The following is a 13,808-nucleotide window of genomic DNA, read 5'->3' on the forward strand; positions in this document are numbered from 1 at the left end:
TGAACTAGTATCCCCCTACTACCACAATTTGCCTCTTTGCAAATATAAACTAAGATTCTTACTGTTGATTCAACTATGGTTTACCCTCTTTTATAGCTCATTATGTGACCGTATTTTGTCGGCAATACACTTATTTTGAGAGAAATAAAAATTTCTTAACGCCCGGTTAGCTCAGTCGGTAGAGCGTTGGACTTTTAATCCAACGGTCAAGGGTTCAAGTCCCTTATCGGGCGCAAATTTTATTACAAATTTCTAAATAAAATTTGTATTTTGAGAATTTTTGTTCGTATATGAGCAGATTTTGTGTAGGATAATCTGTCTCAATTCCTTTACAATTCAAAACAAAAACTATTGAAATTGATTTTTTAAGTATGGTATTTGCTTCATACCTCTCGTTGTAATTAGTCAACGTCTCCCAGATGGTCTAGTGGTTAGGGTTCCTGGCTTTCACCCAGGCGGCCCGGGTTCAATTCCCGGTCTGGGAATTAATTCTTTGTTACTAAAAAACCTTTAACTGCCGAGATAAATATTGTGTATTGGTTTCAAATATCCCTGTACAGAGCAAAGACATCTCCCAGATGGTCTAGTGGTTAGGATTCCTGGCTCTCACCCAGGCTGCCCGGGTTCAATTCCCGGTCTGGGAAACTTTTTTCTTTTAAACTGAACTAGTATCCCCCTACTACCACAATTTGCCTCTATGCAAATACAAACTAAGATTCTTACTGTTGATGCAACGATGGTTTACCCTCTTTTATAGCTCATTATGTGACCGGTTCTTGTCGGCAATACACTTATTTTGAGATAAATAAACATTTCTCAACGCCCGGTTAGCTCAGTCGGTAGAGTGTTGGACTTTTAATCCAACGGTCAAGGGTTCAAGTCCCTTATCGGGCGCAAATTTTATTACAAGTTCTAAATAAAATTTGAATTTTGAGAATTTTTGTTCGTATATGAGCAGATCTTGTTTAGGATCATCTGTATTAATTCCTTTACGATTTAAAAACGAAACTATTGAAATAGATTTTTTAAGTATGGTATTTGCTTCATACCCCTCGTTGTAATTAGTCAACGTCTCCCAGATGGTCTAGTGGTTAGGATTCCTGGCTTTCACCCAGGCGGCCCGGGTTCAATTCCCGGTCTGGCAATTATTTCTTTGTTACTAAAAAACCTTTAACTGCCGAGATAAATATTGTGTATTGGTTTCAAATATCCCTGTCCTGAGCAAAGACATCTCCCAGATGGTCTAGTGGTTAGGATTCCTGGCTCTCACCCAGGCTGCCCGGGTTCAATTCCCGGTCTAGGAAACTTTTTTCTTTTAAACTGAACTAGTATCCCTACTACCACATTGTGCCTCTATGCAAATATAAACTAAGATTCTTACTGTTGATGCAACGATGGTTTACCCTCTTTTATAGCTCATTATCTGACCGGTTTTTGTCGGCAATACACTAATCTTGAGAGAAATAAACATTTCTCAACTCCCGGTTAGCTCAGTCGGTAGAGCGTTGGACTTTTAATCCAACGGTCAAGGGTTCAAGTCCCTTATCGGGCGCACATTTTATTACAAATTTCTAAATAAAATTAGAATTTTGAGAATTTTTGTTTGTTTATGAGCAGATCTTGTTTAGGATCATCTGTATTAATTCCTTTACGATTTAAAAACGAAACTATTGAAATTGATTGTTTAAGTATGGTATTTGCTTCATACCTCTCGTTGCAATTAGTCAAGGTCTCCCAGATGGTCTAGTGGTTAGGATTCCTGGCTTTCACCCAGGCGGCCCGGGTTCAATTCCCGGTCTGGGAATTATTTCATTGTTACTAAAAAACCTTTAACTGCCGAGAAAATTATTTTGTATTGGTTTCAAATATCCCTGTACTGAGCAAAGACATCTCCCAGATGGTCTAGTGGTTAGGATTCCTGGCTTTCACCCAGGCGGCCCGGGTTCAATTCCCCGTCTGGGAAACTTTTTTCTTTTAAACTGAACTAGTATCCCTATTACCACATTGTGCCTCTATGCAAATGTAAACTAAGATTCTTACTGTTGATGCATCGATGGTTTACCCTCTTTTATAGCTCATTATGTGACCGGTTCTTGTCGGCAATACACTTATCTTGAGATAAATAAACATTTCTCAACGCCCGGTTAGCTCAGTCGGTAGAGCGATGGACTTATAATCCAACGGTCAAGGGTTCAAGTCCCTTATCGGGCGAAAATTTTATTACAAGTTCTAAATAAAATTTGAATTTTGAGAATTTTTGTTCGTATATGAGCAGATCTTGTTTAGGATCATCTGTATTAATTCCTTTACGATTTAAAAACGAAACTATTGAAATATATTTTTTAAGTATGGTATTTGCTTCATACCTCTCGTTGTAATTAGACAACGTCTCCCAGATGGTCTAGTGGTTAGGATTCCTGGCTTTCACCCAGGCGGCCCGGGTTCAATTCCCGGTCTGGGAATTATTTCTTTGTTACTAAAAAACCTTTAACTGCCGAGATAAATATTGTGTATTGGTTTCAAATATCCCTGTTCTGAGCAAAGACATCTCCCAGATGGTCTAGTGGTTAGGATTCCTGGCTCTCACCCAGGCGGCCCGGGTTCAATTCCCGGTCTGGGAAACTTTTTTCTTTTGAACTGAACTAGCATCCCCCTACTACCACAATTTGCCTCTTTGCAAATATAAACTAAGATTCTTACTGTTGATTCAACTATGGTTTACCCTCTTTTATAGCTCATTATGTGACCGTATTTTGTCGGCAATACACTTATCTTGAGAGAAATAAAAATTTCTTAACGCCCGGTTAGCTCAGACGGTAGAGCGTTGGACTTTTAATCCAACGGTCAAGGGTTCAAGTCCCTTATCGGGCGCAAATTTTATTACAAATTTCTAAATAAAATTTGTATTTTGAGAATTTTTGTTCGTATATGAGCAGATTTTGTGTAGGATAATCTGTCTCAATTCCTTTACAATTCAAAACAAAAACTATTGAAATTGATTTTTTAAGTATGGTATTTGCTTCATACCTCTCGTTGTAATTAGTCAACGTCTCCCAGATGGTCTAGTGGTTAGGATTCCTGGCTTTCACCCAGGCGGCCCGGGTTCAATTCCCGGTCTGGGAATTATTTCTTTGTTACTAAAAAACCTTTAACTGCCGAGATAAATATTGTGTATTGGTTTCAAATATCCCTGTACTGAGCAAAGACATCTCCCAGATGGTCTAGTGGTTAGGATTCCTGGTTCTCACCCAGGCAGCCCGGGTTCAATTCCCGGTATCGGAATTTTTTTTCTTTTAAACTCAACTAGTATCCCCCTACTACCACAGTGTGCCTCTATGCAAATATAAACTAAGATTCTTACTGTTGACACAACGATGGTTTACCCTCTTTTATAGCTCATTATGTGACCGTATTTTGTCGGCAATACACTTATTTTGAGAAAAATAAAAATTTCTTAACGCCCGGTTAGCTCAGTCGGTAGAGTGTTGGACTTTTAATCCAACGGTCAAGGGTTCAAGTCCCTTATCGGGCGAAAATTTTATTACAAGTTTCTAAATAAAATTTGAATTTTGAGAATTTTTGTTCGTATATGAGCAGATCTTGTTTAGGATCATCTGTATTAATTCCTTTACGATTTAAAAACGAAACTATTGAAATAGATTTTTTAAGTATGGTATTTGCTTCATACCTCTCGTTGTAATTAGACAACGTCTCCCAGATGGTCTAGTGGTTAGGATTCCTGGCTTTCACCCAGGCGGCCCGGGTTCAATTCCCGGTCTGGGAAACTTTTTTCTTTTGAACTGAACTAGTATCCCCCTACTACCACAATTTGCCTCTTTGCAAATATAAACTAAGATTCTTACTGTTGATTCAACTATGGTTTACCCTCTTTTATAGCTCATTATGTGACCGTATTTTGTCGGCAATACACTTATTTTGAGAGAAATAAAAATTTCTTAACGCCCGGTTAGCTCAGTCGGTAGAGCGTTGGACTTTTAATCCAACGGTCAAGGGTTCAAGTCCCTTATCGGGCGCAAATTTTATTACAAATTTCTAAATAAAATTTGTATTTTGAGAATTTTTGTTCGTATATGAGCAGATTTTGTGTAGGATAATCTGTCTCAATTCCTTTACAATTCAAAACAAAAACTATTGAAATTGATTTTTTAAGTATGGTATTTGCTTCATACCTCTCGTTGTAATTAGTCAACGTCTCCCAGATGGTCTAGTGGTTAGGATTCCTGGCTTTCACCCAGGCGTCCCGGGTTCAATTCCCGGTCTGGGAATTTATTCTTTGTTACTAAAAAACTTTAACTGCCGAGATAAATATTGTGTATTGGTTTCAAATATCCCTGTCCTGAGCAAAGACATCTCCCAGATGGTCTAGTGGTTAGGATTCCCTGCTCTCACCCAGGCGGGCCGGGTTCAATTCCCGGTCTGGGAAATTTTTTTCTTTTGAACTGAACTAGTATCCCCCTACTACCACAATGTGCCTCTATGCAAATATAAACTAAGATTCTTACTGTTGATGCAACGATGGTTTAACCTCTTTTATAGCTCATTGCGTGACCGTTTTTTGTCGGCAATACACTTATTTTGAGAGAAATAAACATTTCTTAACGCCCGGTTAGCTCAGTCGGTAGAGCGTTGGACTTTTAATCCAACGGTCAAGGCTTCAAGTCCCTTATCGGGCACAAATTTTATTACAAATTTCTAAACAAAATTTGTATTTTGAGAATTTTTGTTCGTATATGAGCAGATTTTGTTTAGGTTGATCTGTCTTAATTCATTTACGATTTAAAAAGGAAACTACAGAAATTGATTTTTTAAGCATGGTATTTGCTTCATACCTCTCGTTGTAAGTAGTCACCGTCTCCCAGATGGTCTAGTAGTTAGGATTCCTGGCTTTCACCCAGGCGGCCCGGGTTCAATTCCCGGTCTGGGAATTAATTATTTGTTACTAAAAGACCTTCATCTGCCGAGATAAATATTGTGCATTGGTTTGAAATATCCCTGTACTGAGCAAAGACATCTCCCAGATGGTCTAGTGGTTAGGATTCCTGGCTTTCACCCAGGCGGCCCGGGTTCAATTCCCGGTCTGGGAATTATTTCATTGTTACTAAAAAACCTTTAACTGCCGAGAAAATTATTTTGTATTGGTTTCAAATATCCCTGTACTGAGCAAAGACATCTCCCAGATGGTCTAGTGGTTAGGATTCCTGGCTTTCACCCAGGCGGCCCGGGTTCAATTCCCGGTCTGGGAAACTTTTTTCTTTTAAACTGAACTAGTATCCCTACTACCACATTGTGCCTCTATGCAAATATAAACTAAGATTCTTACTGTTGATGCATCGATGGTTTACCCTCTTTTATAGCTCATTATGTGACCGGTTCTTGTCGGCAATACACTTATCTTGAGATAAATAAACATTTCTCAACGCCCGGTTAGCTCAGTCGCTAGAGCGTTGGACTTTTAATCCAACGGTCAAGGGTTCAAGTCCCTTATCGGGCGCAAATTTTATTACAAGTTCTAAATAAAATTTGAATTTTGAGAATTTTTGTTCGTATATGAGCAGATCTTGTTTAGGATCATCTGTATTAATTCCTTTACGATTTAAAAACGAAACTATTGAAATAGATCTTTTAAGTATGGTATTTGCTTCATACCTCTCGTTGTAATTAGTCAACGTCTCCCAGATGGTCTAGTGGTTAGGATTCCTGGCTTTCACCCAGGCGGCCCGGGTTCAATTCCCGGTCTGGGAATTATTTCTTTGTTACTAAAAAACCTTTAACTGGCGAGATAAATATTGTGTATTGTTTTCAAATATCCCTGTACTGAGCAAAGACATCTCCCAGATGGTCTAGTGGTTAGGATTCCTGGCTCTCACCCAGGCGGCCCGGGTTCAATTCCCGGTCTGGGAAACTTTTTTCTTTTGAACTGAACTAGTATCCCCCTACTACCACAATTTGCCTCTTTGCAAATATAAACTAAGATTCTTACTGTTGATTCAACTATGGTTTACCCTCTTTTATAGCTCATTATGTGACAGTATTTTGTCGGCAATACACTTATTTTGAGAGAAATAAAATTTTTTTAACGCCTGGTTAGCTCAGTCGGTAGAGCGTTGGACTTTTAATCCAACGGTCAAGGGTTCAAGTCCCTTATCGGGCGCAAATTTTATTACAAATTTCTAAATAAAATTTGTATTTTGAGAATTTTTGTTCGTATATGAGCAGATTTTGTGTAGGATAATCTGTCTCAATTCCTTTACAATTCAAAACAAAAACTATTGAAATTGATTTTTTAAGTATGGTATTTGCTTCATACCTCTCGTTGTAATTAGTCAACGTCTCCCAGATGGTCTAGTGGTTAGGATTCCTGGCTTTCACCCAGGCGTCCCGGGTTCAATTCCCGGTCTGGGAATTTATTCTTTGTTACTAAAAAACTTTAACTGCCGAGATAAATATTGTGTATTGGTTTCAAATATCCCTGTCCTGAGCAAAGACATCTCCCAGATGGTCTAGTGGTTAGGATTCCTGGCTCTCACCCAGGCGGGCCGGGTTCAATTCCCGGTCTGGGAATTTTTTTTCTTTTGAACTGAACTAGTATCCCCCTACTACCACAATGTGCCTCTATGCAAATATAAACTAAGATTCTTACTGTTGATGCAACGATGGTTTAACCTCTTTTATAGCTCATTGCGTGACCGTTTTTTGTCGGCAATACACTTATTTTGAGAGAAATAAACATTTCTTAACGCCCGGTTAGCTCAGTCGGTAGAGCGTTGGACTTTTAATCCAACGGTCAAGGGTTCAAGTCCCTTATCGGGCGCAAATTTTATTACAAATTTCTAAATAAAATTTGTATTTTGAGAATTTTTGTTCGTATATGAGCAGATTTTGTTTAGGTTGATCTGTCTTAATTCATTTACGATTTAAAAAGGAAACTACAGAAATTGATTTTTTAAGCATGGTATTGGCTTCATACCTCTCGTTGTAAGTAGTCACCGTCTCCCAGATGGTCTAGTAGTTAGGATTCCTGGCTTTCACCCAGGCGGCCCGGGTTCAATTCCCGGTCTGGGAATTAATTATTTGTTACTAAAAGACCTTCAACTGCCGAGATAAATATTGTGTATTGGTTTCAAATATCCCTGTACTGAGCAAAGACATCTCCCAGATGGTCTAGTGGTTAGGATTCCTGGCTCTCACCCAGACGGCCCGGGTTCAATTCCCGGTCTGGGAATTATTTCATTGTTACTAAAAAACCTTTAACTGCCGAGAAAATTATTTTGTATTGGTTTCAAATATCCCTGTACTGAGCAAAGACATCTCCCAGATGGTCTAGTGGTTAGGATTCCTGGCTTTCACCCAGGCGGCCCGGGTTCAATTCCCGGTCTGGGAAACTTTTTTCTTTTAAACTGAACTAGTATCCCTACTACCACATTGTGCCTCTATGCAAATATAAACTAAGATTTTTACTGTTGATGCATCGATGGTTTACCCTCTTTTATAGCTCATTATGTGACCGGTTCTTGTCGGCAATACACTTATCTTGAGATAAATAAACATTTCTCAACGCCCGGTTAGCTCAGTCGGTAGAGCGTTGGACTTTTAATCCAACGGTCAAGGGTTCAAGTCCCTTATCGGGCGCAAATTTTATTACAAGTTCTAAATAAAATTTGAATTTTGAGAATTTTTGTTCGTATATGAGCAGATCTTGTTTAGGATCATCTGTATTAATTCCTTTACGATTTAAAAACGAAACTATTGAAATAGATCTTTTAAGTATGGTATTTGCTTCATACCTCTCGTTGTAATTAGTCAACGTCTCCCAGATGGTCTAGTGGTTAGGATTCCTGGCTTTCACCCAGGCGGCCCGGGTTCAATTCCCGGTCTGGGAATTATTTCTTTGTTACTAAAAAACCTTTAACTGCCGAGATAAATATTGTGTATTGGTTTCAAATATCCCTGTACTGAGCGAAGACATCTCCCAGATGGTCTAGTGGTTAGGATTCCTGGCTCTCACCCAGGCGGCCCGGGTTCAATTCCCGGTCTGGGAAAATTTTTTCTTTTGAACTGAACTAGTATCCCCCTACTACCACAATGTGCCTCTATGCAAATATAAACTAAGATTCTTACTGTTGACACAACGATGGTTTACCCTCTTTTATAGCTCATTATGTGACCGTATTTTGTCGGCAATACACTTATTTTGAGAGAAATAAAAATTTCTTAACGCCCGGTTAGCTCAGTCGGTAGAGCATTGGACTTTTAATCCAACGGTCAAGGGTTCAAGTCCCTTATCGGGCGCAAATTTTATTACAAATTTCTAAATAAAATTTGTATTTTGAGAATTTTTGTTCGTATATGAGCAGATCTTTTTTAGGATCATCTGTATTAATTCCTTTACGATTTAAAAACGAAACTATTGAAATTGATTTTTTAAGTATGGTATTTGCTTCATACCTCTCGTTGTAATTAGTCAACGTCTCCCAGATGGTCTAGTGGTTAGGATTCCTGGCTTTCACCCAGGCGGCCCGGGTTCAATTCCCGGTCTGGGAATTATTTCATTGTTACTAAAAAACCTTTAACTGCCGAGAAAATTATTTTGTATTGGTTTCAAATATCCCTGTACTGAGCAAAGACATCTCCCAGATGGTCTAGTGGTTAGGATTCCTGGCTTTCACCCAGGCGGCCCGGGTTCAATTCCCAGTCTGGGAAACTTTTTTCTTTTAAACTGAACTAGTATCCCTACTACCACATTGTGCCTCTATGCAAATATAAACTAAGATTCTTACTGTTGATGCAACGATGGTTTACCCTCTTTTATAGCTCATTATGTGACCGGTTTTTGTCGGCAATACACTTATCTTGAGAGAAATAAACATTTCTTAACGCCCGGTTAGCTCAGTCGGTAGAGCGTTGTACTTTTAATCCAACGGCCAAGGGTTCAAGTCCCTTATCGGGCGCAAATTTTATTACAAGTTCTAAATAAAATTTGAATTTTGAGAATTTTTGTTCGTATATGAGCAGATCTTGTTTAGGATCATCTGTATTAATTCCTTTACGATTTAAAAACGAAACTATTGAAATAGATTTTTTAAGTATGGTATTTGCTTCATACCTCTCGTTGTAATTATCAACGTCTCCCAGATGGTCTAGTGGTTAGGATTCCTGGCTTTCACCCAGGCGGCCCGGGTTCAATTCCCGGTCTGGGAATTAATTCTTTGTTACTAAAAAACCTTTAACTGCCGAGATAAATATTGTGTATTGGTTTCAAACATCCCTGTACTGAGCAAAGACATCTCCCAGATGGTCTAGTGGTTAGGATTCCTGGCTCTCACCCAGGCAGCCCGGGTTCAATTCCCGGTCTGGGAAACTTTTTTCTTTTAAACTGAACTAGTATCCCCCTACTACCACAATTTGCCTCTATGCAAATATAAACTAAGATTCTTACTGTTGATGCAACGATGGTTTACCCTCTTTTATAGCTCATTATGTGACCGGTTCTTGTCGGCAATACACTTATTTTGAGATAAATAAGCATTTCTCAACGCCCGGTTAGCTCAGTCGGTAGAGCGTTGGACTTTTAATCCAACGGTCAAGGGTTCAAGTCCCTTATCGGGCGCAAATTTTATTACAAGTTCTAAATAAAATTTGAATTTTGAGAATTTTTGTTCGTATATGAGCAGATCTTGTTTAGGATCATCTGTATTAATTCCTTTACGATTTAAAAACGAAACTATTGAAATAGATTTTTTAAGTATGGTATTTGCTTCATACCCCTCGTTGTAATTAGTCAACGTCTCCCAGATGGTCTAGTGGTTAGGATTCCTGGCTTTCACCCAGGCGCCCCGGGTTCAATTCCCGGTCTGGGAATTATTTCTTTGTTACTAAAAAACCTTTAACTGCCGAGATAAATATTGTGTATTGGTTTCAAATATCCCTGTACAGAGCAAAGACATCTCCCAGATGGTCTAGTGGTTAGGATTCCTGGCTCTCACCCAGGCGGCCCGGGTTCAATTCCCGGTCTGGGAAACTTTTTTCTTTTAAACTGAACTAGTATCCCCCTACTACCACAATTTGCCTCTATGCAAATATAAACTAAGATTCTTACTGTTGATGCAACGATGGTTTACCCTCTTTTATAGCTCATTATGTGACCGGTTCTTGCCGGCAATACACTTATTTTGAGATAAATAAACATTTCTCAACGCCCGGTTAGCTCAGTCGGTAGAGCGTTGGACTTTTAATCCAACGTTCAAGGGTTCAAGTCCCTTATCGGGCGCAAATTTTATTACAAGTTCTAAATAAAATTTGAATTTTGAGAATTTTTGTTCGTATATGAGCAGATCTTGTTTAGGATCATCTGTATTAATTCCTTTACGATTTAAAAACGAAACTATTGAAATAGATTTTTTAAGTATGGTATTTGCTTCATACCCCTCGTTGTAATTAGTCAACGTCTCCCAGATGGTCTAGTGGTTAGGATTCCTGGCTTTCACCCAGGCGGCCCGGGTTCAATTCCCGGTCTGGGAATTATTTCTTTGTTACTAAAAAACTTTAACTGCCGAGATAAATATTGTGTATTGGTTTCAAATATCCCTGTACAGAGCAAAGACATCTCCCAGATGTACTAGTGGTTAGGATTCCTGGTTCTCACCCAGGCTGCCCGGGTTCAATTCCCGGTCTAGGAAACTTTTTCCATTTGAATTGAACTAGTATCCCCCTATTACCACAATTTACCTCTATGCAAATAAAAACTAAGATTCTTACTGTTGATGCAACGAGGGTTTACCCTCTTTTATAGCTCATTATGTGACCGGTTTTTGTCGGCAATACACTTATCTTGAGAGAAATAAACATTTCTCAACGCCCGGTTAGCTCAGTCGGTAGAGCGTTGTACTTTTAATCCAACGGTCAAGGGTTCAAGTCCCTTATCGGGCGCAAATTTTATTACAAGTTTCCAATAAAATTTGAATTTTGAGAATTTTTGTTCGTATATGAGCAGATCTTTTTTAGGATCATCTGTATTAATTCCTTTACGATTTAAAAACGAAACTGTTGAAATTGATTTTTTAAGTATGGTATTTGCTTCATACCTCTCGTTGTAATTAGTCAACGTCTCCCAGATGGTCTAGTGGTTAGGATTCCTGGCTTTCACCCAGGCGGCCCGGGTTCAATTCCCGGTCTGGGAATTATTTCATTGTTACTAAAAAACCTTTAACTGCCGAGAAAATTATTTTGTATTGGTTTCAAATATCCCTGTACTGAGCAAAGACATCTCCCAGATGGTCTAGTGGTTAGGATTCCTGGCTTTCACCCAGGCGGCCCGGGTTCAATTCCCGGTCTGGGAAACTTTTTTCTTTTAAACTGAACTAGTATCCCTACTACCACATTGTGCCTCTATGCAAATATAAACTAAGATTCTTACTGTTGATGCATCGATGGTTTACCCTCTTTTATAGCTCATTATGTGACCGGTTCTTGTCGGCAATACACTTATCTTGAGATAAATAAACATTTCTCAACGCCCGGTTAGCTCAGTCGGTAGAGCGTTGGACTTTTAATCCAACGGTCAAGGGTTCAAGTCCCTTATCGGGCGCAAATTTTATTACAAGTTCTAAATAAAATTTGAATTTTGAGAATTTTTGTTCGTATATGAGCAGATCTTGTTTAGGATCATCTGTATTAATTCCTTTACGATTTAAAAACGAAACTGTTGAAATTGATTTTTTAAGTATGGTATTTGCTTCATACCTCTCGTTATAATTAGTCAACGTCTCCCAGATGGTCTAGTGGTTAGGATTCCTGGCTTTCACCCAGGCGGCCCGGGTTCAATTCCCGGTCTGGGAATTATTTCTTTGTTACTAAAAAACCTTTAACTGCCGAGATAAATATTGTGTATTGGTTTCAAATATCCCTGTACTGAGCAAAGACATCTCCCAGATGGTCTAGTGGTTAGGATTCCTGGCTCTCACCCAGACGGCCCGGGTTCAATTCCCGGTCTGGGAATTATTTCATTGTTACTAAAAAACCTTTAACTGCCGAGAAAATTATTTTGTATTGGTTTCAAATATCCCTGTACTGAGCAAAGACATCTCCCAGATGGTCTAGTGGTTAGGATTCCTGGCTTTCACCCAGGCGGCCCGGGTTCAATTCCCGGTCTGGGAAACTTTTTTCTTTTAAACTGAACTAGTATCCCTACTACCACATTGTGCCTCTATGCAAATATAAACTAAGATTTTTACTGTTGATGCATCGATGGTTTACCCTCTTTTATAGCTCATTATGTGACCGGTTCTTGTCGGCAATACACTTATCTTGAGATAAATAAACATTTCTCAACGCCCGGTTAGCTCAGTCGGTAGAGCGTTGGACTTTTAATCCAACGGTCAAGGGTTCAAGTCCCTTATCGGGCGCAAATTTTATTACAAGTTCTAAATAAAATTTGAATTTTGAGAATTTTTGTTCGTATATGAGCAGATCTTGTTTAGGATCATCTGTATTAATTCCTTTACGATTTAAAAACGAAACTATTGAAATAGATCTTTTAAGTATGGTATTTGCTTCATACCTCTCGTTGTAATTAGTCAACGTCTCCCAGATGGTCTAGTGGATAGGATTCCTGGCTTTCACCCAGGCGGCCCGGGTTCAATTCCCGGTCTGGGAATTATTTCTTTGTTACTAAAAAACCTTTAACTGCCGAGATAAATATTGTGTATTGGTTTCAAATATCCCTGTACTGAGCAAAGACATCTCCCACATGGTCTAGTGGTTAGGATTCCTGGCTCTCACCCAGGCGGCCCGGGTTCAATTCCCGGTCTGGGAAAATTTTTTCTTTTGAACTGAACTAGTATCCCCCTACTACCACAATGTGCCTCTATGCAAATATAAACTAAGATTCTTACTGTTGACACAACGATGGTTTACCCTCTTTTATAGCTCATTATGTGACCGTATTTTGTCGGCAATACACTTATTTTGAGAGAAATAAAAATTTCTTAACGCCCGGTTAGCTCAGTCGGTAGAGCGTTGGACTTTTAATCCAACGGTCAAGGGTTCAAGTCCCTTATCGGGCGCAAATTTTATTACAAATTTCTAAATAAAATTTGTATTTTGAGAATTTTTGTTCGTATATGAGCAGATCTTTTTTAGGATCATCTGTATTAATTCCTTTACGATTTAAAAACGAAACTATTGAAATTGATTTTTTAAGTATGGTATTTGCTTCATACCTCTCGTTGTAATTAGTCAACGTCTCCCAGATGGTCTAGTGGTTAGGATTCCTGGCTTTCACCCAGGCGGCCCGGGTTCAATTCCCGGTCTGGGAATTATTTCATTGTTACTAAAAAACCTTTAACTGCCGAGAAAATTATTTTGTATTGGTTTCAAATATCCCTGTACTGAGCAAAGACATCTCCCAGATGGTCTAGTGGTTAGGATTCCTGGCTTTCACCCAGGCGGCCCGGGTTCAATTCCCAGTCTGGGAAACTTTTTTCTTTTAAACTGAACTAGTATCCCTACTACCACATTGTGCCTCTATGCAAATATAAACTAAGATTCTTACTGTTGATGCAACGATGGTTTACCCTCTTTTATAGCTCATTATGTGACCGGTTTTTGTCGGCAATACACTTATCTTGAGAGAAATAAACTCTTCTTAACGCCCGGTTAGCTCAGTCGGTAGAGCGTTGTACTTTTAATCCAACGGCCAAGGGTTCAAGTCCCTTATCGGGCGCAAATTTTATTACAAATTTCTAAATAAAATTTGTATTTTGAGAATTTTTGTTCGTATATGAGCAGAT

The 13,808-nt window shown here is 38.9% G+C and overlaps 60 non-coding genes across 60 annotated transcripts; all 60 read left to right on the forward strand.

The window, feature by feature from the left end:
* Positions 1–160: 160 nt before the first annotated feature.
* Positions 161–233, forward strand: Trnak-uuu (transfer RNA lysine (anticodon UUU)). The gene has a single exon. It is a non-coding gene; the product is annotated as a tRNA-Lys (tRNA).
* Positions 234–413: 180 nt separating this feature from the next.
* On the forward strand, positions 414–485 carry Trnae-uuc (transfer RNA glutamic acid (anticodon UUC)). The gene has a single exon. It is a non-coding gene; the product is annotated as a tRNA-Glu (tRNA).
* An 87-nt stretch (positions 486–572) lies between these two features.
* On the forward strand, positions 573–644 carry Trnae-cuc (transfer RNA glutamic acid (anticodon CUC)). Its single transcript has one exon. It is a non-coding gene; the product is annotated as a tRNA-Glu (tRNA).
* Positions 645–821: 177 nt separating this feature from the next.
* On the forward strand, positions 822–894 carry Trnak-uuu (transfer RNA lysine (anticodon UUU)). Its single transcript has one exon. It is a non-coding gene; the product is annotated as a tRNA-Lys (tRNA).
* Positions 895–1,073: 179 nt separating this feature from the next.
* Positions 1,074–1,145, forward strand: Trnae-uuc (transfer RNA glutamic acid (anticodon UUC)). Its single transcript has one exon. It is a non-coding gene; the product is annotated as a tRNA-Glu (tRNA).
* An 87-nt stretch (positions 1,146–1,232) lies between these two features.
* On the forward strand, positions 1,233–1,304 carry Trnae-cuc (transfer RNA glutamic acid (anticodon CUC)). Its single transcript has one exon. It is a non-coding gene; the product is annotated as a tRNA-Glu (tRNA).
* Positions 1,305–1,479: 175 nt separating this feature from the next.
* On the forward strand, positions 1,480–1,552 carry Trnak-uuu (transfer RNA lysine (anticodon UUU)). Its single transcript has one exon. It is a non-coding gene; the product is annotated as a tRNA-Lys (tRNA).
* Positions 1,553–1,732: 180 nt separating this feature from the next.
* Positions 1,733–1,804, forward strand: Trnae-uuc (transfer RNA glutamic acid (anticodon UUC)). The gene has a single exon. It is a non-coding gene; the product is annotated as a tRNA-Glu (tRNA).
* Positions 1,805–1,891: 87 nt separating this feature from the next.
* Trnae-uuc (transfer RNA glutamic acid (anticodon UUC)) lies at positions 1,892–1,963 on the forward strand. Its single transcript has one exon. It is a non-coding gene; the product is annotated as a tRNA-Glu (tRNA).
* A 175-nt stretch (positions 1,964–2,138) lies between these two features.
* Positions 2,139–2,211, forward strand: Trnai-uau (transfer RNA isoleucine (anticodon UAU)). Its single transcript has one exon. It is a non-coding gene; the product is annotated as a tRNA-Ile (tRNA).
* Positions 2,212–2,390: 179 nt separating this feature from the next.
* Positions 2,391–2,462, forward strand: Trnae-uuc (transfer RNA glutamic acid (anticodon UUC)). The gene has a single exon. It is a non-coding gene; the product is annotated as a tRNA-Glu (tRNA).
* An 87-nt stretch (positions 2,463–2,549) lies between these two features.
* Trnae-cuc (transfer RNA glutamic acid (anticodon CUC)) lies at positions 2,550–2,621 on the forward strand. Its single transcript has one exon. It is a non-coding gene; the product is annotated as a tRNA-Glu (tRNA).
* A 177-nt stretch (positions 2,622–2,798) lies between these two features.
* Positions 2,799–2,871, forward strand: Trnak-uuu (transfer RNA lysine (anticodon UUU)). The gene has a single exon. It is a non-coding gene; the product is annotated as a tRNA-Lys (tRNA).
* A 180-nt stretch (positions 2,872–3,051) lies between these two features.
* On the forward strand, positions 3,052–3,123 carry Trnae-uuc (transfer RNA glutamic acid (anticodon UUC)). Its single transcript has one exon. It is a non-coding gene; the product is annotated as a tRNA-Glu (tRNA).
* A 336-nt stretch (positions 3,124–3,459) lies between these two features.
* Trnak-uuu (transfer RNA lysine (anticodon UUU)) lies at positions 3,460–3,532 on the forward strand. Its single transcript has one exon. It is a non-coding gene; the product is annotated as a tRNA-Lys (tRNA).
* A 180-nt stretch (positions 3,533–3,712) lies between these two features.
* On the forward strand, positions 3,713–3,784 carry Trnae-uuc (transfer RNA glutamic acid (anticodon UUC)). The gene has a single exon. It is a non-coding gene; the product is annotated as a tRNA-Glu (tRNA).
* Positions 3,785–3,961: 177 nt separating this feature from the next.
* Positions 3,962–4,034, forward strand: Trnak-uuu (transfer RNA lysine (anticodon UUU)). The gene has a single exon. It is a non-coding gene; the product is annotated as a tRNA-Lys (tRNA).
* A 180-nt stretch (positions 4,035–4,214) lies between these two features.
* Trnae-uuc (transfer RNA glutamic acid (anticodon UUC)) lies at positions 4,215–4,286 on the forward strand. Its single transcript has one exon. It is a non-coding gene; the product is annotated as a tRNA-Glu (tRNA).
* Positions 4,287–4,621: 335 nt separating this feature from the next.
* Positions 4,622–4,694, forward strand: Trnak-uuu (transfer RNA lysine (anticodon UUU)). Its single transcript has one exon. It is a non-coding gene; the product is annotated as a tRNA-Lys (tRNA).
* A 180-nt stretch (positions 4,695–4,874) lies between these two features.
* On the forward strand, positions 4,875–4,946 carry Trnae-uuc (transfer RNA glutamic acid (anticodon UUC)). The gene has a single exon. It is a non-coding gene; the product is annotated as a tRNA-Glu (tRNA).
* Positions 4,947–5,033: 87 nt separating this feature from the next.
* Trnae-uuc (transfer RNA glutamic acid (anticodon UUC)) lies at positions 5,034–5,105 on the forward strand. Its single transcript has one exon. It is a non-coding gene; the product is annotated as a tRNA-Glu (tRNA).
* An 87-nt stretch (positions 5,106–5,192) lies between these two features.
* Positions 5,193–5,264, forward strand: Trnae-uuc (transfer RNA glutamic acid (anticodon UUC)). The gene has a single exon. It is a non-coding gene; the product is annotated as a tRNA-Glu (tRNA).
* A 175-nt stretch (positions 5,265–5,439) lies between these two features.
* On the forward strand, positions 5,440–5,512 carry Trnak-uuu (transfer RNA lysine (anticodon UUU)). Its single transcript has one exon. It is a non-coding gene; the product is annotated as a tRNA-Lys (tRNA).
* A 179-nt stretch (positions 5,513–5,691) lies between these two features.
* Trnae-uuc (transfer RNA glutamic acid (anticodon UUC)) lies at positions 5,692–5,763 on the forward strand. The gene has a single exon. It is a non-coding gene; the product is annotated as a tRNA-Glu (tRNA).
* An 87-nt stretch (positions 5,764–5,850) lies between these two features.
* On the forward strand, positions 5,851–5,922 carry Trnae-cuc (transfer RNA glutamic acid (anticodon CUC)). The gene has a single exon. It is a non-coding gene; the product is annotated as a tRNA-Glu (tRNA).
* A 177-nt stretch (positions 5,923–6,099) lies between these two features.
* Trnak-uuu (transfer RNA lysine (anticodon UUU)) lies at positions 6,100–6,172 on the forward strand. The gene has a single exon. It is a non-coding gene; the product is annotated as a tRNA-Lys (tRNA).
* Positions 6,173–6,352: 180 nt separating this feature from the next.
* Positions 6,353–6,424, forward strand: Trnae-uuc (transfer RNA glutamic acid (anticodon UUC)). Its single transcript has one exon. It is a non-coding gene; the product is annotated as a tRNA-Glu (tRNA).
* Positions 6,425–6,510: 86 nt separating this feature from the next.
* Positions 6,511–6,582, forward strand: Trnae-cuc (transfer RNA glutamic acid (anticodon CUC)). Its single transcript has one exon. It is a non-coding gene; the product is annotated as a tRNA-Glu (tRNA).
* Positions 6,583–6,759: 177 nt separating this feature from the next.
* On the forward strand, positions 6,760–6,832 carry Trnak-uuu (transfer RNA lysine (anticodon UUU)). Its single transcript has one exon. It is a non-coding gene; the product is annotated as a tRNA-Lys (tRNA).
* Positions 6,833–7,012: 180 nt separating this feature from the next.
* Positions 7,013–7,084, forward strand: Trnae-uuc (transfer RNA glutamic acid (anticodon UUC)). Its single transcript has one exon. It is a non-coding gene; the product is annotated as a tRNA-Glu (tRNA).
* An 87-nt stretch (positions 7,085–7,171) lies between these two features.
* Trnae-cuc (transfer RNA glutamic acid (anticodon CUC)) lies at positions 7,172–7,243 on the forward strand. Its single transcript has one exon. It is a non-coding gene; the product is annotated as a tRNA-Glu (tRNA).
* Positions 7,244–7,330: 87 nt separating this feature from the next.
* Trnae-uuc (transfer RNA glutamic acid (anticodon UUC)) lies at positions 7,331–7,402 on the forward strand. Its single transcript has one exon. It is a non-coding gene; the product is annotated as a tRNA-Glu (tRNA).
* Positions 7,403–7,577: 175 nt separating this feature from the next.
* On the forward strand, positions 7,578–7,650 carry Trnak-uuu (transfer RNA lysine (anticodon UUU)). The gene has a single exon. It is a non-coding gene; the product is annotated as a tRNA-Lys (tRNA).
* Positions 7,651–7,829: 179 nt separating this feature from the next.
* Positions 7,830–7,901, forward strand: Trnae-uuc (transfer RNA glutamic acid (anticodon UUC)). The gene has a single exon. It is a non-coding gene; the product is annotated as a tRNA-Glu (tRNA).
* An 87-nt stretch (positions 7,902–7,988) lies between these two features.
* On the forward strand, positions 7,989–8,060 carry Trnae-cuc (transfer RNA glutamic acid (anticodon CUC)). Its single transcript has one exon. It is a non-coding gene; the product is annotated as a tRNA-Glu (tRNA).
* A 177-nt stretch (positions 8,061–8,237) lies between these two features.
* On the forward strand, positions 8,238–8,310 carry Trnak-uuu (transfer RNA lysine (anticodon UUU)). The gene has a single exon. It is a non-coding gene; the product is annotated as a tRNA-Lys (tRNA).
* Positions 8,311–8,490: 180 nt separating this feature from the next.
* Positions 8,491–8,562, forward strand: Trnae-uuc (transfer RNA glutamic acid (anticodon UUC)). Its single transcript has one exon. It is a non-coding gene; the product is annotated as a tRNA-Glu (tRNA).
* Positions 8,563–8,649: 87 nt separating this feature from the next.
* Positions 8,650–8,721, forward strand: Trnae-uuc (transfer RNA glutamic acid (anticodon UUC)). The gene has a single exon. It is a non-coding gene; the product is annotated as a tRNA-Glu (tRNA).
* Positions 8,722–8,896: 175 nt separating this feature from the next.
* Positions 8,897–8,969, forward strand: Trnak-uuu (transfer RNA lysine (anticodon UUU)). The gene has a single exon. It is a non-coding gene; the product is annotated as a tRNA-Lys (tRNA).
* Positions 8,970–9,147: 178 nt separating this feature from the next.
* On the forward strand, positions 9,148–9,219 carry Trnae-uuc (transfer RNA glutamic acid (anticodon UUC)). Its single transcript has one exon. It is a non-coding gene; the product is annotated as a tRNA-Glu (tRNA).
* Positions 9,220–9,306: 87 nt separating this feature from the next.
* Trnae-cuc (transfer RNA glutamic acid (anticodon CUC)) lies at positions 9,307–9,378 on the forward strand. Its single transcript has one exon. It is a non-coding gene; the product is annotated as a tRNA-Glu (tRNA).
* A 177-nt stretch (positions 9,379–9,555) lies between these two features.
* On the forward strand, positions 9,556–9,628 carry Trnak-uuu (transfer RNA lysine (anticodon UUU)). The gene has a single exon. It is a non-coding gene; the product is annotated as a tRNA-Lys (tRNA).
* Positions 9,629–9,807: 179 nt separating this feature from the next.
* On the forward strand, positions 9,808–9,879 carry Trnae-uuc (transfer RNA glutamic acid (anticodon UUC)). The gene has a single exon. It is a non-coding gene; the product is annotated as a tRNA-Glu (tRNA).
* Positions 9,880–9,966: 87 nt separating this feature from the next.
* On the forward strand, positions 9,967–10,038 carry Trnae-cuc (transfer RNA glutamic acid (anticodon CUC)). Its single transcript has one exon. It is a non-coding gene; the product is annotated as a tRNA-Glu (tRNA).
* A 177-nt stretch (positions 10,039–10,215) lies between these two features.
* On the forward strand, positions 10,216–10,288 carry Trnak-uuu (transfer RNA lysine (anticodon UUU)). The gene has a single exon. It is a non-coding gene; the product is annotated as a tRNA-Lys (tRNA).
* A 179-nt stretch (positions 10,289–10,467) lies between these two features.
* On the forward strand, positions 10,468–10,539 carry Trnae-uuc (transfer RNA glutamic acid (anticodon UUC)). The gene has a single exon. It is a non-coding gene; the product is annotated as a tRNA-Glu (tRNA).
* A 335-nt stretch (positions 10,540–10,874) lies between these two features.
* On the forward strand, positions 10,875–10,947 carry Trnak-uuu (transfer RNA lysine (anticodon UUU)). Its single transcript has one exon. It is a non-coding gene; the product is annotated as a tRNA-Lys (tRNA).
* Positions 10,948–11,126: 179 nt separating this feature from the next.
* Trnae-uuc (transfer RNA glutamic acid (anticodon UUC)) lies at positions 11,127–11,198 on the forward strand. The gene has a single exon. It is a non-coding gene; the product is annotated as a tRNA-Glu (tRNA).
* Positions 11,199–11,285: 87 nt separating this feature from the next.
* Positions 11,286–11,357, forward strand: Trnae-uuc (transfer RNA glutamic acid (anticodon UUC)). Its single transcript has one exon. It is a non-coding gene; the product is annotated as a tRNA-Glu (tRNA).
* A 175-nt stretch (positions 11,358–11,532) lies between these two features.
* On the forward strand, positions 11,533–11,605 carry Trnak-uuu (transfer RNA lysine (anticodon UUU)). The gene has a single exon. It is a non-coding gene; the product is annotated as a tRNA-Lys (tRNA).
* A 179-nt stretch (positions 11,606–11,784) lies between these two features.
* Trnae-uuc (transfer RNA glutamic acid (anticodon UUC)) lies at positions 11,785–11,856 on the forward strand. The gene has a single exon. It is a non-coding gene; the product is annotated as a tRNA-Glu (tRNA).
* An 87-nt stretch (positions 11,857–11,943) lies between these two features.
* On the forward strand, positions 11,944–12,015 carry Trnae-cuc (transfer RNA glutamic acid (anticodon CUC)). The gene has a single exon. It is a non-coding gene; the product is annotated as a tRNA-Glu (tRNA).
* Positions 12,016–12,102: 87 nt separating this feature from the next.
* Positions 12,103–12,174, forward strand: Trnae-uuc (transfer RNA glutamic acid (anticodon UUC)). Its single transcript has one exon. It is a non-coding gene; the product is annotated as a tRNA-Glu (tRNA).
* Positions 12,175–12,349: 175 nt separating this feature from the next.
* Trnak-uuu (transfer RNA lysine (anticodon UUU)) lies at positions 12,350–12,422 on the forward strand. The gene has a single exon. It is a non-coding gene; the product is annotated as a tRNA-Lys (tRNA).
* Positions 12,423–12,601: 179 nt separating this feature from the next.
* Positions 12,602–12,673, forward strand: Trnae-uuc (transfer RNA glutamic acid (anticodon UUC)). Its single transcript has one exon. It is a non-coding gene; the product is annotated as a tRNA-Glu (tRNA).
* Positions 12,674–12,760: 87 nt separating this feature from the next.
* On the forward strand, positions 12,761–12,832 carry Trnae-cuc (transfer RNA glutamic acid (anticodon CUC)). Its single transcript has one exon. It is a non-coding gene; the product is annotated as a tRNA-Glu (tRNA).
* A 177-nt stretch (positions 12,833–13,009) lies between these two features.
* Positions 13,010–13,082, forward strand: Trnak-uuu (transfer RNA lysine (anticodon UUU)). Its single transcript has one exon. It is a non-coding gene; the product is annotated as a tRNA-Lys (tRNA).
* A 180-nt stretch (positions 13,083–13,262) lies between these two features.
* On the forward strand, positions 13,263–13,334 carry Trnae-uuc (transfer RNA glutamic acid (anticodon UUC)). The gene has a single exon. It is a non-coding gene; the product is annotated as a tRNA-Glu (tRNA).
* An 87-nt stretch (positions 13,335–13,421) lies between these two features.
* Trnae-uuc (transfer RNA glutamic acid (anticodon UUC)) lies at positions 13,422–13,493 on the forward strand. The gene has a single exon. It is a non-coding gene; the product is annotated as a tRNA-Glu (tRNA).
* Positions 13,494–13,668: 175 nt separating this feature from the next.
* Positions 13,669–13,741, forward strand: Trnak-uuu (transfer RNA lysine (anticodon UUU)). The gene has a single exon. It is a non-coding gene; the product is annotated as a tRNA-Lys (tRNA).
* Positions 13,742–13,808: the final 67 nt, after the last annotated feature.

Source organism: Ascidiella aspersa, chromosome 3 (genome assembly GCF_963924565.1).
Source record: "Ascidiella aspersa chromosome 3, kaAscAspe10.2, whole genome shotgun sequence".
Taxonomy (NCBI): Eukaryota; Metazoa; Chordata; class Ascidiacea; order Phlebobranchia; family Ascidiidae; genus Ascidiella; species Ascidiella aspersa.